This window comes from Canis aureus, chromosome 20, assembly GCF_053574225.1.
Source record: "Canis aureus isolate CA01 chromosome 20, VMU_Caureus_v.1.0, whole genome shotgun sequence".
NCBI lineage: Eukaryota > Metazoa > Chordata > Mammalia > Carnivora > Canidae > Canis > Canis aureus.
In genome coordinates, this window is record NC_135630.1 from 27,238,678 (window position 1) to 27,257,249 (window position 18,572).

Here is an 18,572-nt window from a genome sequence, read left to right on the forward strand (position 1 = left end):
TATCCACACCTGGGCCAGGGGACCAGGGCTGCCTTACAGAGGTCCACTACATAGCACAGCCCCTCTGGGAGCCAGGACAAAGAAGGGAAGTACTCTAGGTCCTGAGAACACAGACTTGCTCTGCCCCCAGCCCTACTCCGACGCCCCTTGCCAGCTTCCTTTAGGGACATCTTGCCTTCCACATGCCAAGCTTCACCATAGTGCCCCAGAAAATATTAATGACAAGGACAGGACATCCCCAGAGTACTGCTGTCAGCACATGGGGACACTGACCAGGGCCCATTCCCTAGCAGTGTTTCCTATAGGTTACCCTGAGAATCCTCCTAAGCAGAACTTTGTGAAATTTGGGACTCATTTGAAGGAAGGAACCAAATCAGAACAAGATCCAAGAGCACAAAACCCTCTTCACCCTGTTCCCACCCAACTGTCTCCTTTGCCTTCTGCTTCCCAAAGGAAGGCCCCTTTCTTACAGGATCAGTATAAACTCAGGGCTCTTAGCTGGAAGAAGGCCTTTCAGGACACACCTTGTGAATATCTCTGCTTGGAAAACCAGTTGGGACAGGATTTTAGATCCTGCCCAGTCTCTTCATGCCTTACTGCAAAGTCTGTGAGCCTTAACACAGAGGAAGCACCAGCGCCCACAGAGTGCAAGTCGGAACACAGACCAGAAAGCCTGCAAGAGGAGCCCCGAGGCACTGGCCCTGCACCAAACATTGCTGATGTGAGTGACAGACAAAAACATCTTCAGGACATTTCTGTTGAGGCAGGAAACCAAACCAGTAATTACAGATCAAAGTCCATTCTCAGTGAGAAAAGAAAGCCACCTGTCAGGGCCAAGTTCCCACTTCATTCTAGCAATAGCAGGTTGCAGGTGTGGAACAGAGACTGGATGGGTTGCTGTAAAGTGGGTAATTGTTCAGTTGCTCCAGAGACCACCCTGATATCAAGTGCCATAGACACTTCGCAGGAAGTGGAAGACGTGATGGTACTAGACTCCAACTGCACCAAAAGTGCCTTACCAGAGTTTTCAGAAATGACAGCAGCCACTGTGCTTCATTGCAGCGGTGGGGATGAGTGTGAGCAGGGGCTGGAGGCTGGTGTGCAGCCCTCTTCTGAGGGCCTGAAGCTAGAGCCCACAGCAGACACACCTAGGGGCAGGTGTACACTCTTCATTATAACTGTTGAGCAGAAAGGTCTGCAGGCCACCAGGACGAGAGCGGGTCCTCTTTCAGAAACACAGTCTGAGTTTCTGGAGAAAAGACCACAATCTCCTTGTAGTGCTGAAGTGACACCCTCTGAATCTTCCAGGGCTGGGAAACCACAAACCTGTGGCAATGAGTGCAAGCTGTCTGCGTGCAGCGGCCTAGGAGGTGACGATGGGAGTCTTTGGCAGAGGGCCCAGGCCACAGAACTTACGCCAGTTCTGCTGCCCTCGGCTGCCCCCCAGGAGAGGCCCTTGGGCAAAGAGACTTTTCCCCAGGAACTGACCCAGGGCAGTCTGAGCACAGGGGATACTGCAGAAGAGAAACTGCCTGGGGCAAGCCAGACTCCTGGCACTAAGGCAGACAGGGAACAAGCTGCTAGTGTGCCTGGCCCCTATCCTGAAGATACACACAGAGACCAGGGCCTTCATCACACTGGGAGCCAAAGAGCACAGAGCCCCAAGGCCGGGAGAGGGGTTGGGGGAGCAGAGGACACAGAGAAGGAATCTGGCACCCCGGCCTCTGCCCCCGCCCAAGCTCTCCCACCACCAGGCCCATCCTTCTGCCCCTGCAAGACTTCGCAGGAGCCTGGGAAGTGCCTGACATTTCCTAAGGTGACTTCCCTCAGAAAAAGCAAGCCTATGGTTACCAAGAGCCCAGGAAGGGACGCCGGTGCACAGGGACCCAGCACCCCTGCCCCAACCATAGGTTCTTCGGGCCTCCAGGAGCTGGCTGTGGACAGTCATGACCCTATGGCCTGCTGGCAGAATGCAGCTGGCTGGGACATACCTCCTACACACCAAGTGGGTACAAGCGCCTCTCAGAAGGTCATCCGCCAGGGAGCAGGGTTGAGAGAAGGGGACAATGTGGAGACACCAGGGGACCTTGGTTGCAGAACACTGTCCTCAGAAAGCTGTGATGCCAAGAGACTCAAAACTCCAGAGAAAAGGTTCAGAGCACAGTTGGCCTTAGCTCATAAGACCTTTGCAAATTTTTTTGAGTCAAAGGTTTTAGAAAAAGAGAATACTGATGAATGTTCTCTAGGTTTACTCAAGGGCCGGAAGGAGAAGAGTAGGCCATGGCAGAGTTCCTGGTGTGCATTTCTGAAAAGCAAAGATGCAGAAGGCACAAAAAGGCCCTTAGTTAGTCTGGTTCCAGGACAGGAAATCTTGAATCCATTCAGACCTTCTCCACCAGGGCCCAACAGTCACTGTGAGGAACAGGTACAAGACCAGGAAGGCTGTGTTTTTGAAGATCACTGGTCACTTCCACATCTCCCCACACCTTTGACATCCAGCAATTTGGTCTCTCCACATAACAGGAGAAAAAGTGAGCCAAACATCAAATGCACAAGCCCCCAGGAAAGTGGTAGGTACCTAACTTTAGGTATCTTTCCTGAAAAGTCCTGGCTGATGTCACCCACCAGCCCTCATACCCAGCAGGCTGGGATCAGCTGCACCCTTCCCTCTAGGTCTGCCTGTTGCTTGGCATATGGAAGCCAAGGCATGCCCTGCAAACCCATGAGTCCCAAGCCCCGGAGCCCCAGACCTGGTGTTCATCGGGCTGATCTCCAGTACTCAGGCAGGAGCAGTGCTGTCTCCATGGTTTCTCTTGGAAGCTACATTGATGTGGTTAACAACTCAGAGGCTTCTAAAAGGCCCAAGACCCTCAAGACCCGAGCAAGCCTCCTACTTTCTCTGCAGACACTAGACCAGGATGACCAGAAAGAGGAGAGCAGGAAGAGATGCTGGAATCACCATGGCCTGAGCATCGCACCCTCACTCAGGGACCTTCCTGGGAGTGAGGTGAGTTACCTGTGGCTCACACCAACCTGTTTATTTACTTCTAAATACAAGAGGAGGGAACCATATGGGAAATTTTCCTAAGTGAGGGGAGAGGTGAAGCAGGAAGGCCAATTTGCCTTCCGTGGAGAGAGACTGTACCATCTAACACTCCTAGAGTGTCCCAACTCTGATCGATACAATGTATGACCAACTTCTGGGAATTTGCTAAACAAGTAGGAATCGGCCTTTCACTATAATTTTTTGACTTTTTTTTTTTTCCTTGCTATTTGAATCCCCTTTTCTGTCAACTGCCTATTCATAGTCTTTGCCCATCTTCTATCAGGTGGTTGATGCAGGCTTTTTCGTGTCACCTGCGCCCTTCCCCACTGTGAAACTTTTAAAAAAGAAATCTCCCTATTTTGTCTTCTACTCTTTTTAATCTGTTTATTTTTTAAATTTAGTTCTGATACAGTTGAACTTATTTCAGTAAAGAGATAGTTGTTGGTGCTTCTGAATTAGTAAATAAAATGGTCTCTCTCCCAAAGCAACGGCATCTACCCAGAACAGGGTAACTGTGGTGCTGGGTCAGGAACAGGAAAGGGTATACAAGCTTGAGTTTTCTCATGAGTCACTGCCCTGAGAAGGAGGTAGCTTTCTTGAAATTCCAGAAAGAATACCCTTGGGACTGTGAAAGAAAACCTCTCTATGTCCTGCCCAACTCTGCATCTGTGTACCCTTTACCCCTTCGCTTCTTTAGATAAATGGTATGGTGTCTCACCTGTGTTGAGCACTGTGTTGATGTGCAAGGACCTCAAGTTCAGTGTTAGTCTCCAGGCAGAGCCAGTCAGTGCTGGCCTGACTGCCCCTGGTTCCTGCTGAGCCCCTTCCCTGAGGGAGCCATCTTCCAGAGGCCAGTCGTGCTGCTCTGGGTCTGTGCTCTCCCTCCTCTGCATGTCAGCCATCCAGGTACTCCTGTGGGTCTCTCACGCACTTCCCTTGCGTTCATGTATCTGCTGCTCTTTTGTTTTCCTGCTAACAGTGGTCACCTACTTCATGCCTGGCCCTTTCTTAGGCACCTTCCAGATGTTTGCCTGAGGCCTACCACAGCTGCTCCTTCCTTATACTACACCTGGAGGAGGGGGAAGACCTAGTGTGCTTGCACATCAGAACATGTAGGAAGACAAGAAAGTAGCATAAGTAGATAAGTGAACACAGGATTGGGAATGGGAGAAAAACTTGGAAATTTGCTCTCTAGCGGAAGCCCAGAGCAATCACAGAACATGAAACTCAACCTGGAGATATGAAGGCTCCCTCCTGTGGCTGTTGGTGGGAAAGCAGGCAGTGATGTAAGAGTAATTAGCAAGGAATTCAGTGGGCATTCCCATTTCTTCCTTCCACAGCTCATTTAAGGAGCAAGGGTTCTTTTATTCTAATACCCTAAGACAGCCACTTTTGGTATTTTGGGTTTTTTTGTTTTGTTTTTTTGTAATAAAATAATTTTTATTGGTGTTCAGTTTACCAACATACAGAATAACACCCACTGCTCATCCCGTCAAGTGTCCCCCTCAGCGCCCGTCACCCACTCACCCCCACCCCCTGCCCTCCTCCCCTTCCACCACCCCTAGTTCATTTCCCAGAGTTAGGAGTCTCTATGTTCTGTCTCCCTTTCTGATATTTCCCACACATTTCTTCTCCCTTCCCTTATATTCCCTTTCACTATTATTTATATTTCCCAAATGAATGAGAACATACACTGTTTGTCCTTCTCCGATTGACTTACTTCACTCAGCATAATACCCTCCGGTTCCATCCACTTTGAAGCAAATGGTGGGTATTTGTCGTTTCCAATGGCTGAGTAATATTCCATTGTATACATAAACCACATCTTCTTTATCCATTCATCTTTCGATAGACACCGAGGCTCCTTCCACAGTTTGGCTATTGTGGACATTGCTGCTAGAAACATCGGGGTGCAGGTGTCCCGGCGTTTCATTGCATCTGAATCTTTGGGGTAAATCCCCAGCAGTGCAATTGCTGGGTCCTACGGCAGATATATTTTTAACTCTTTGAGGAACCTCCACACAGTTTTCCAGAGTGGCTGCACCAGTTCCCATTCCCACCAACAGTGCAAGAGGGTTCCCTTTCTTCCACATCCTTCCAACATTTGTGGTTTCCTGCCTTGTTAATTTTCCCCATTCTCACTGGTGTGAGGTGGTACCTCATTGTGGTTTTGATTTGTATTTCCCTGATGGCAAGTGATGCAGAGCATTTTCTCATGTGCGTGTTGGCCATGTCTATGTCTTCCTCTGTGAGATTTCTCTTCATGTCTTTTGCCCATTTCATGATTGGATTGTTTGTTTCTTTGGTAAACATAAGAGTAGCCCTTAGCTCTGACTGTTCACTACAGTGGGTCCATTTTAGAACTTGATTTTTTAAGACTATTTCTTCCTTACTTCATGATGGATAATTCGTTTGCAAATCAAGAATTTGAAGTTGATTTTTTTTTCATTATGAAAAAATTTGCAAATGTTCTCTAGGGAGAATTGATTTCTTTGGTTCTGAAGGAAAAGTCATTCACACAGAAAAATTGAGGAAGTAACATTTTCAAATGTGACATTAACCCAGGAAGTTAGACATACTGGGTCCTTAAAGGTGTCATATTGATTTAATGTCTTTTACATTTTAAGTTGTGATTTTTTAATTTGTATAAGTCAAAAAAAGTGTCTTATGCAGATTAAAAAACTTTAATAAGACCTTCTCATTGTAAGCAATTCCAGTGAAGACTGAGAAATAAAATATTTTAAAGACAAAAAAATAAAATAGAAAGAAAAAAGAAAAAAGAAAACCATAGCTGGGGGCATTACAATGCCAGATTTCAGGTTGTACTACAAAGCTGTGGTCATCAAGACAGTGTGGTACTGGCACAAAAACAGACACATAGATCAATGGAACAGAATAGAGAACCCAGAAGTGGACCCTCAACTTTATGGTCAACTAATATTCAATAAAGGAGGAAAGACTATCCATTGGAAGAAAGAGAGTCTCTTCAATAAATGGTGCTGGGAAAATTGGACATCCACATGCAGAATAATGAAGCCAGACCACTCTCTTTCACCATACACAAAGATAAACTCAAAATGGATGAAAGATTTAAATGTGAGACAAGATTCCATCAAAACCCTAGAGGAGAATACAGGCAACACCCTTTTTGAACTTGGCCACAGTAACTTCTTGCAAGATACGTCCGAGAAGCCAAAAGAAACAAAAGGAAAAATGAACTATTGGGACTTCATCAAGATAAGAAGCTTTTGCACAGCAAAGGATACAGTCAACAAAACTAAAAGACAACCTACAGAATGGGAGAAGATATTTGCAAATGACGTATCAGATAAAGGGCTAGTTTCCGAGATCTATAAAGAACTTCTTAAACTCAACACCAAGGAAACAAACAATCCAATTATGAAATGGGCAAAAGACATGAAGAGAAATCTCACAGAGGAAGACATAGACATGGCCAACACGCACATGAGAAAATGCTCTGCATCACTTGCCATCAGGGAAATACAAATCAAAACCACAATGAGATCCCACCTCACCAGTGAGAATGGGGAAAATTAACAGGCAGGAAACCACAAATGTTGGAAGGATGTGGAAGAAAGGGAACCCTCTTGCACTGTTGGTGGGAATGGGAACTGGTGCAGCCACTCTGGAAAACTGTGTGGAGGTTGCTCAAAGAGTTAAAAATATATCTGCCATAGGACCCAGCAATTGCACTGCTGGGGATTTACCCCAAAGATACAGATGCAGTGAAACGCCGGGACACCTGTACCCTGATGTTTCTAGCAGCAATGTCCACAATAGCCAAACTGTAGAAGGAGCCTCGGTGTCCATCGAAAGATGAATGGATAAAGAAGATGTGAGGGAAATACAAATCAAAACCGCAATGAGATACCACCTCACACCAGTGAGAATGGGGAAAATTAACAAGGCAGGAAACTACAAATGTTGGAGAGAATGTGGAGAAAAGGGAACTCTCTTACACTGTTGGAACCATTGGTCTCTAACAGCAGATTGGACATGATGGACTTAACAATATATACAGAACATTCCATCCAAAAGCAGCAGAATACACATTTTTCACAAGTGTACATAGAACATCCTCCAGGAGACATCACAGGTTAGGCCATAGGTTAGGCTACAGTGTACATAGACCATTCAGGAGGCCATAGGTTATGCCACAAAACAAGTATCAATAAGTTTAAGAAGAATGAAATAATTTCAAGCTTCTTTTCTAACCACAATAGTAGGAAACTAGAGATCAATTCATAGAAGAAACTGGAAAAATTACAAATAATCAGTGACTAAACAAAACACTACTGGAAAACCAATGAGACTATAAAGAAATCAAAAGGGAAATTCAAGACAAATAAAAATGGAAACACAACATTCCAAAAATCTATGAGATACAGGAAAAGTAGTTCTAAGATGGAACTTCATAGCAATACAGGTCTACTTCAAAAACCAAGAATAGTCTCAAGTGAATAATCAAAACATATACCTGAAGGAATTAGGAAAAGAACAAATGAAGTACAAAATTATTAGGAGAGAAGAAATAATAAAGATCAGAGCAAAAATAGGGACTAAAAGACAGTACAAAAGATCAATGAAACTAAGGGTTGATTCTCTAAATAAACAAAACTGACAAACCTTTAGCCAGACACCAAGGAAAAAAAGAGGGCTCAAACAAATACATGTAATAAATGACATTGCAACTGATACCACAGAAATACAAATGCTCATAGGAGACTACTATGAACTTTTATCCACCAACAAATAGGACAACCTAGGAAAGATGGATAAATTCCTGGAAACATGCAGTACTCCAAGACTAAATAATGAAGAAATATAAAATTTGAATAGACTGATTATTATTAAGGAAATTGAACAGTAACCAAAACCCTTCCAACAAACAAGAATTCAAGACCAGACAGCTTCACTGGAGCTATATATCAAACATTCAAAGATTTAATATTTATCCTTCTCAAAATCTTCCAAAAAATTAAAGAGAAAGGAACATTTCTGAACTCACTTTACAAAGCCAACATTACCTTGATCCCAAAACGAAAAACACCACAAAAAATTACATTACAATATCCCTAATGAACAAAAATGTAAATTTTTTTCAATAAAGTACTGAAGCAATCCAAATATCACAATACATTATAAGGATCATACACTATGATCAAGTGAGATTTATTCCAACACTGTGAGGATGGTTCAAAAGCTGCACCATTGCAGTACACCATGTCAACAAAATGGATAAAATCATATGATCATCCTAATAAATGTAGAAAAATAATTTGACAGAATTCAATATCCATTCATGATAGAACTCTCAACAAAGTGGGCATAGAAGGAACTTGCCTCGCCATAACTATAATAGAGGCCATATAGGACAAGCTCAGTGCTAACATCATACTCTTTTTTTAATTTATTTTTTAATTTTTTAATTTTTATTTTATTTTAGTTTAGTTTTATTATTTTTTATTTAAATTCAATTAGCCAACATATATTACACCATTAGTTTCAGATGTAGAGGTCAGTGATTCCTCACTTGCATATAACACCCAGTGCTCATCACATCAGGTGCCCTTTTTAATGCCCATCATGCAGTTACCCGAGCCCCCCACCCACCTCTTCTCCAACACCCCTGTTTGTTTCCTGTAGTTAAGTGTCTCTCATGGTTTGTCCCCTCTCTGATTTCTCCCTTTCAGTTTTTCCTCTCTTCCTCTATGAGCCTCTGCACTGTTTCTTATGTTCTATGTATGAGTAAAACCATGTGATATTTATCTATGGGCAGCTTTATCTTTAAGGTTCACAATCATAAGGTACTTGGCCAGTGAATCCTACAGTAGATTTTAGTAAAAATTGAAGGAGTCACATGCTACACCTGATGTCATGGAGCAGGGGAGAGTGGATTGGGTTGTTTGTTTGTTTGAATGTCCTAACATACTCAATGGTGAAAGGCTGAAAGCTTTCCTTCCAAGATCAGCAACAAGACTAGTATACCCACTGTCACTACTTTTCTTCACCATAGTACTGGAAGTCCTAGCCAGAAGAATTAGGCAAGAGAAAGAAATAGAATATATATAAATCAGAAAGGAAAAAATAAAACTGTCACTATTTGCAGGCAACATGATATTACATATATAGAAAGCCCTAAAGACTCAACCAAAAAACTGTTAGAATAAACAAATTCACTAAAGTTGCAGAGCACAAAATCAATATACAAAAAAAATGGTTGCATTCTATATACTTAAAACAAACTATCAGAAAGAGAAATTAAGAAAACAATCCCATTTACAATTGCATCAAAAATAACAAAATCCCAGGGAATAATTTAGTCAAAGAGAAAGACCTGTACACTAAATTATACAACATCAATGAAGGAAATTGAAAAGACACAAATAAATGGAAAGTTATACTATGCTCATGGATTGGAAGAATTAATATTGTTAAAATGTCCATATTATCAAAGGCAATCTACACGTTCAATGCAGGTACTCTCAAAATTCCAATGGCATTTTTTCACAAAAACAGAACAAACAATCCTGAAATTTGTATGGAACCACAAAATATCCCAAATAGCAAAAGCAATCTTGAGAAGGAAGAACAAAGCTGGAGGTATCATGCTCCCTGATTTCAAACTATATTACAAAGCTATAGTAATCAAACTAGTATGGTATGTTTAGTTTTTTGAGGAACCTCCATAATCCTTTCCATAGTGGCTGCAACAATTTAAATTCCCATCAACCACCTACCAGGCTTCCCTTTTCTCCACAAACTTGCCAAAACCTTTTATTTTTTGTCTTTTGATACCAACCATTCTGACTGGTGTGAGGTAATATCTCATTGTGGTTTTGATTTGCATTTCTCTGATGATCAGTGATGTTGAACATCTTTTCATGTGTCTGTTGTCTGTTCGTACTCTAGAAAAATATCCATTCCTCTGCCCGTTTTTAATTAGATTAATTATTTATTTGGTGTTGAGTTGTATGAGTTCTTTATATTTTGTATATTAACTTCTGATTGGATATACTGTTTGCAAATATTTTCTTCCTTTGGTTGCCTTTTCATTTTATTAATGGTTTCCTTCACTGTGCAAAAGGTTGATAGTTTGATGTAGTCCCAATTGTTTATTTTTGCTTTTGTTTCTCTTGCCTGGGAGACATATCAGAAAAATATTGCTAAGGTTGACATCCAAGAGATTACTGCCCGTGTTTTCTTTTAGCAGTTTATTTGGTTTCATGTCTTACATATAGGTCTTTAATCCTTTTTTAGTTAATTTTGGGGTATGGTATAAGATAGTAGCATAGTTTCTTTTTCCATGTGGCGGTCCATGGCTGTTTTCCCAGCACCATTTAGTGAAGAAACCATCCTTTTCCTTTTCCTATTGTATATTCTTGCTTGCTGTGTCATAAATTGACTGTATATGCATGGGATTATTTCTGGGCTCTCTATTCTATTCCATTGATATGTGTCTGTTTTTATGCCAGTGCTATACTGTTTTTTTTTTTTAACTGAGGTACAGTTGACATAAAATATAATATTCATTTCAGGTGGACAACAGAATGATTTGACAATTAGATATATTATAAAATGCATACCACAATAAGTTATTTACCATCTGGCACCACATAAGGTTATTACAGTTTTATTGACTGTATTCCCTTTGTTGTACTTTTCATCCCTGTGACTTATTTATTTTATAACTAGAAGCCATGCCTCTTAATCCCCTTCTTTTATTTCATCTATTTCCCCACCCTCTTCCCCTCTGGCAACCAATAGTTTTTTTCCTATGAGTCTGTTTCTCTTTTTTGTTTTATTTTTTAGGTTCCATATGTAAGTGAAATCATATATCTGTTTTTCTCTGTTTGATTTATTTCACATAACATGATACCATAATTCATCCATATTGTCATGAATGGCAGGATTTCATTCTTTTTGTGGCTGAATAATATTCCATTGTATTCAATTCCATTGTATACAATTTCTTCTTTATCCATTTATCTATCAATGGACACGTGGGTTTTTCCATTTCTTGGCTATTATAAGTAACACTGCAATAAACATAGGGTATTCTTCACAAAACTAGGACCAAAAATTCCTAAAATCTATATGGGGGCAGCCTGGGTGGCTCAGTGGTTTGGCAGCTGCCTTCGGCCCAGGGCACAATCCTGGAGTCCCAGGATGGTCTCATGTCGGGCTCCCTGCATGGAGCCTGCTTCTCCCTCTGCCTGTGTCTCTGCCTTTCTCTCTCCTTCTGTGTCTCTCATGAATAAATAATTAAAATCTTTAAATAAATAAATAAATAAATAAATAAATAAATAAATAATCTGTATGGAACTACAAAAGAATAGCCAAACCTATCCTGAGAAAGAACAAAACTAGATATCAATACACAGTAGAATATTACTCAGCCATAAAAGAAAGTGACATCTTGCCATTTGTGACAACATGGATAGAACTTAAGGGGATTATGCTAATTGAAATAAGTCAGACAGAGAAAGATAAATACTGTATGATTTCACTTATATGTGGAATCTAGAAAACAAAACTCATAGATACAGAGAACAGAATTGGTGGATGCAGAGGGGAAGGAGTGGAAAGTGGGTAAAATAGGTGAAGGCAGCCAACAGGTACAAACTTCCAGTTATAAAATAAATAAGTCATAGGAATCTAATATATAGCATGGTGACTACAGCCAATAATGTTATAGAAAATACTTGAAGTTTGCCAAAAGAGTAAATCCTAAAATTATCTTTGTATGAGGACTGATGGTAACTAAACTTCTGTGGTAATCACTTTGTAATGTATATAGATATCAAATATTATTTTATACCTCAATCATTAAGATTATGTCATATGCCAATAATACCTCTATAATTTTTTAAGGGTGTGCTAGTATGGAATTCATGGAGTATCGGGGATAGTACGTGGTAGGTCCTTGGTGCCTTACAGAGGCAGGAAACAGGGGTTGTTGTAATGGCTAGAAGACAGAATGTGAAAAACTTGGCCCCATGTCAGTCAATCTTGACTTGATCCTATAAGAAATGGCAGTCTTTTAGGGCTTTAGTAGCGGAGTGGCATGATGAATCTGGTGTGGAGCAAGGAGAGAGGATTTAGGAGGATGTTTTAGTAATCCATGTGAAAGATGGCTTGATAAAAAGTTTTATGAAAATGATATAGTCACCAACTGACATGACTGTTTTTAAAAATCAGACATAATCTGGCCTCCATGAAAACATTTACAGGGTCCATTTCCCCTCAACCAGGATTAAAGTAGATTTCTAGAGAACTCTAAGTCTGAGATTCTATGATTTTAACAGGTTTGGGGGCCTAAAAAAGAATTCTGAGAATTTAGTAGGAAGTGGGAATTATATACTAGTTGAGTCATATAATGCTCTGATAGTTTCTACAAGTAAACACAAAAAGATACATTATAGGTATGATTATCAAAAGAGTATGATGAAGAATAATACAGTGTACTTAAAAAAAATCAGAACACTGGGAATTAAAAAAAAAAGAGAGAAACTATATTGAAGAAATTGGAATGCTGGATCACAGTTCTCAAAGTGTAGTCACTTTACTACCGTGGATTATTTTGAAATGTGTTGCTTAATTTCTAAGTAGGTGAAGACTCTCCAGTTACCTTTCTATCACTGATTTCTAGAGTAATTCCATTATGGTTAAAGAAGCATATTCTGTATGATTTTAGTCCTTTTAAACTTAAATTGTTGTTGTTACTGTTACTATTATCATGCTTATCAAGGATATAGTCTCTCAGGTAATATGCATATTCCATGTGCATATTTTGTGATTGTTGGGTGGACTATTCTGTAATTGTCAGTTCCATTTGGTGGATGATGCTGTTCCTTCACCTGTCCCCTTGCTATCTATGTTTCTTTTTTCTATTGATTAGTGTGGTAGAAGTGTTAAAGTATCCAACCATAATTGTGGCATTTCTATTTCTCCTTTAAATTGTATCAGGTTTTAGCGCTTCTCAGCCTTTTGGCTAAGATCAAGTATACATTGTATCAGGTTTTGCTTCATATATTTTGAAGGTCAGTGGTTAGATGGTGTCCTGTCTTCTTGATGAATCTACCCTCTTGTTATGTTTGTAAAGTCCTCCTGTATCCCTGGTCATTTTCTTTACTCTGAAGTCTGTTGTGTCTGATATTAGTGCAACCTTTCAAGTTTTCTTTTGATCAGTGTTTGTGTGGCATATGTTTTCCAACCTTTTACTTTTTACCTTTTACTTTTCACCCTCATCATTATTTTGAAAGTGGATTTCTTATGATAGCATATTGTGAGGGTTTTTTTTCTTTAATCCATTTTGAAAATCTGTTTAATTATGTGTTCTTAGTATTTCAATTTAATGTAATTACTGATGTGTTTGGATTTAGATCTACCATGTTCTCTGCTTGCTCCTCTGATTCACTGCTCTGTTTCCTTTTACTGTCTTTTGGATTATTTGGATAATTTTTAGTTTTCATTTTAACTTACCTATTGAGTTTTTTACACTATTTTTATGTGGGTTTTTTTCTTAATTGTCATTGTGGGGGTTAAAATACATCTTTTAACTAATCACAGTCCACTTTTTACAATTGGTTATTTTATTACTTGAAGTAGAACATATGAAACCTCCCACCATATAAATCTCTTTAATCTCTCCTTAACACTGTAGTTGTCATGTGTCATCTGTGTACATTGAAAACCTCATCAGACAATGTAATTTTTGCTTTTAACTATCAAACATAGTTTAAAGAACTTAGAGGAGAAAAATAGCCTGTTACACTTACCTATATATTTACGATTTCTATTGCTCTTCCTTCAGTTCCTGAATTTTGAAGCATCCCTCTAATACCATTTTTCTTTATATGAACATATTCCTCAAAGTGTATTTATTTTTTTCTTTTAAAGATGAATTTATTCATGAGAGACACAGAGAGAGAAAGAGAGAGGCAGAGACACAGGCAGAGAGAGAAGCAGGCTCTATGCAGGGAGCCTGATGTGGGACTCCATCCCGGGACTCCGGGATCACACCCTGGGCCAAAGGCAGGAACCAAACCGCCAAGGCACCCAGGGATCCCCCCCTCAAAGTGTATTTAGAGCAGGTTTGCTAGCTATGAATTTTCTTTGCTTTCTTCATGTAAGAATGTATTTATTTCAACTTCCCTAAAGCATTTTGTTGTTGTTGTTGGATATAGAATTCTGGGTTGACAGTTGGGGCTGCATTTAAAAAATACTGTTCCACTTCTCTCTGGCCTCCATGAGAAATCTATAGTCATTTGAATGATTGCTCCCTATATAAGGAATTTGTTGATTTGTTGTTAGTTTCTGGCTGCTTCTAAGATTTTTTCATTGTCTCTAATCTTTGGTAGTTCGATTATGCTGTGTTGGGCATTTTCTTGGGTTATCCTGTTTGAAGTTTGATGAGCTTCTTGTACTATATGTTAAGGTTTTTCACCACATTTAGAATCTTTTCAGAAATTTTTTGATATTGTTCAGCACCACACTTTTTCTTCTCCTTCAGGGTCTCTGATGGCAGAATGTTAAATGTTTGTTGTTCTACAGGTCCCTGAAGCTCTTGTTTTTTTTTCCAATATTTTTTCTTCTCTGTTCTTCAGATAATTTCTTTTGAGCTATTTAGTTTACTGACTGTTTCCTCAACCATCTTACTTTGTAACTATACTATACCAGTAAATTTTTTATTTCAGTTATTATATCTGTCAGTTCTAATATTTCCATTGCATTCGTTTTTCCATCTATTTAACCCTTGAGCAATGCAGGGGTTAGGGATGCCAACCCCCCCCCCCCAAACAGTCAAAAATCCACATAACTTTTGATTCCCCCAAAAGTTACTAATAGTCTACTGATAAGATAAGCAATCAATTAACACATATTGTTTATGTCATATATATTATATACTTTATGCTTACAACACAGTAAGCTAGAGAAAAGAAAACATTACTAAGAGAATCATAAGAAAAATACATTTACAGTACTATAGTTATTTTTTTTTAATCCACAAGTACACCTGTGCATTTGAAACCCATGTTGTTCAAATGTTAGCTATATTTCCCTGATGTTATTTTCCATTCATTTCAAGAGTAGTCACCCTTACTTCTTGGAGCATGTTTATATGAGCTGCTTTAAAATCTTTGATCATTTCAATGACCATGTCATCTTGGTGTTGAGATCTGTCAGTTGTCCTTTCCCTTATACTTTATTGAGAGTTTCATAGTTGTTTGTATATTAAGCAATTTTGAACAATATCCTGGACATTTTGAATACTATGTTATGAGACTCTGGGCCTTGTTTAATTGCTATGGAGAACAATTTTTCATTACATTTTTTCAGGCAATTGAATCCAATTTAGACTAAAAGTTCTTACTAACCTTCAGAGGCTATGTTTCTTATGTCAGTTCAGTTTTCAAGGTGTTTTCAGTACTATTTGGATAATGTGGATTACTCAGTGGCCAGTTTAGGACCTGTAAAATGTTCTGTTCCATAGTTCAGTTCTCAAAGACTTAAGTATTCTGTTTAGGATCAGATCCCCCCATGCACAGTTTGGGGGTAAGTCCAGTAGCTTATGAACAACTTTTGAGGATCAGTTTCTTGAGCTCCTTCCTCTCTGCATTCTTTCAGACACTTCCTGATTCCAGGAGCACTTACATTCCTGGTTTTTTGCAAGATTGCTGGCTTTTGTTTTCCAATTTTGCCACATACTTCCTGCCATCCTGTCTGCCTCTGGGACCAAGTGGCAGTAGGAGAGAGAGAAAAATGAAACAGGATTCTCCACCTATCCCATGCTTTTGGGTCCACAGTTCCTCAGGTCATAAAAGATTCCCCTTCCTCAGAGTTTTAGGTGCCTGTCTGGCTATTGTTGCCATCCTATAATGGGATTTCCTGGGAATCCAGTACAGGAGGGGAACAACAGAGAATATTTCCCCCATTTGTTCATAGTCTCTAGGGGCCCCTTTCCCTTCAGACCAGAGAGGGCTTCTTTTGGATTCCTTTTTATCCATATGCAATTTCAAGCTGCCGCCGAGTTCAGACCACAGGATATCACAGGAACAAAAGAATTTTTCAAGCATACTTGCTTAATTGTGTGAGGAATACATAAGAAAAGGAAATTGAACATTTATTTGAATACATATCAAAAATTTTAAGTTAATACAATAACTTTACAAAGTAGACAAAACTGGAAGGGGCTAATTTTGTCTCTAGATGATGGGATGATAAAGAAAGGGACAGTATCCATTTTCTTCCCAAGACTCTATACAACACTGGTCCTTGCAGTTTGAAAGGTAAGGTCTGCCTCATAATTATGACATGTCAGGGGCTTTACGAGTTGCATTTTAATTAAATTCATTTTTTTTAAAGATTTTATTTATTTATTCATGATAGACAGAGAGAGAGAGAGAGAGAGAGAGAAGCAGAGACACAGGCAGAAGGAGAAGCAGGCTCCATGCAGGGAGCCTGACAGGGGACTCGATCCGGGGACTTGATCCGGGGACTTCAGGATTGCGCCCTGGGCCGAAGGCAGGCGCCAAACCGCTGAGCCACCCAGGGATCCCCTAATTAAATTAATTTTAATTAAACAGTTATGCTTTTGGAAAGATGTCAGGCTTTGTTACTCAGCAGCTGGGGGAGACTTAAGGGTTTGGAGACCTTCTCAAGAGTCCTCATTTTACATTGTTGAATGACAACCTATCCTGCCACAACTACAACATATGGCCACACAGGATGTAGACTCCAGGATAAGTTTTGCGGGGTTTTTTTTCTCATGGATTTTGATGTGAATGGCACCTCCTGAAGCTGTGTACATTTTGGCTGTGTACCCTACTACAACAAAGATCCCAGACAATGAAAAAAGTATGAAATGACAATGACAGCTTGTCATCTTTTTTCTTCATTTACTCTCTATGTCTTTCCTCCTCTCCCAGTGTTGGAGGAAGGTGACTATTACCTCTCCAGAGTCTCTGAGTCTCGCTAGAAGAAGCCATCCATTCTCCCAGAGTGCCCCAACAGGATTGAACTGCATGGGCTGGCCACAGTACATACCTGACACTGGTGAGTTATGAACCTCTCTCTTCTGCTTTATACTCTGATGTCCTGGAAAGAAGGACAAGAAGTGAGAGAATGTTGTTGACTGCTATGTTTACTTGTCTGGAAGAAGAAACTTAAAGTAAGTGAGATAGATAAACCAGTGTTTCTTATCCTTTCAGGATAAGAGGTCCCTAGCTCCCAGAGAAAGGGAATTCTTGGCTTGGGGAAGAATTCATTATTGAATCCCCAAACCTGTTTCCCTTTGTTTATTTTAAGCAGAACTAATGACCACCTCTTGGGTCTTGTAATAGAATATAATTTGCAGAAGAAATAATCACAGAGATTTGTCTCTAATTTGAATGGAACTTGAGTGTTTTCCCCTTCTGAGGGACAAGCCTCTTCCTCCAGTTTTATGGCAACTTCTATGAGTCTATTTCCCAAATCTATACCAAACAGCTTCGCATCACATATTTGGCCATAAAAGGGCTGGTCTTTGTTCCAGAAGGAAGCTGGGCCCCAGTGAGAACCAAGATAGGGCATCCTCATGCAAAGCTACCCCCTGTCCTAGACCTAACCCAGAAATGCCTGGATATGCTGAAAATGCTCAAGGGCTCCTGATGGAAGGACAGGTGTTAGGTCTTGAGCAGTGCAGATTATATTAGATAGTAACCTTACTGTCTAAAAGCTAGCTGGTGGGGTGGGCGGGGGTGGAGGGCCTATGCCGTTTATGAAGGATAAAGAATGGTAAAGTCCTAGACAGGGATAAAAAGGCAAACTAGCTCCCCATGTCAAACATGTACTGTGTCCAGACTTGGGGAGTGGGAACAGGACTGGCATTGAGGACAAAAGATGATAGGAGCATTGTGGCCAGGCTCTGAGCATCAGAGTGTGGCATATGCCATCCTGAGAAAGGTCAACTCTGATGTAGACCTAAGTCCTGAGCCCGAATCCAACTTAGTGCATACTAACTGCTGGTCCTGGGAGAACTGATTAGCTGGTGGACATGATTGTTTTCCATTAACAAATGTATGTACTTATGCTGCATTTTGCAGTGGACCTTTATTCTTTTCCAAGTGTGGTTGTGATCTTAAATTCACAACAAGAAAAGTCATGAAAGGTATTTGACAACTGCTGAAAGAATCTTTTCAAGGGAAAGAAAGATATTTCTAACATAGCTTTTCATTAAATCATGGGATTATTTAGAGACTCATGGAAGGGGCCATGATGGGTTCCAGTAGTGTTTTTTCTAGCAATAGTTGTCAAGGCTGATTTTGGCCCTTGAAGTTAGAACTTTCTTACAAAGCCAAAGCTTAACAATCACATAGTCTTATTATTTCATAAGTTCATTTGTATTAATTAACAGGTGACTTTATTTCAGGATAAACAATTTAAAAACCTCACAGTGACACATATGTCCTGGGATGTTTGCATATCAAGAATACTGGTCTGAATGTCAGAGTTTAGGGCTCTG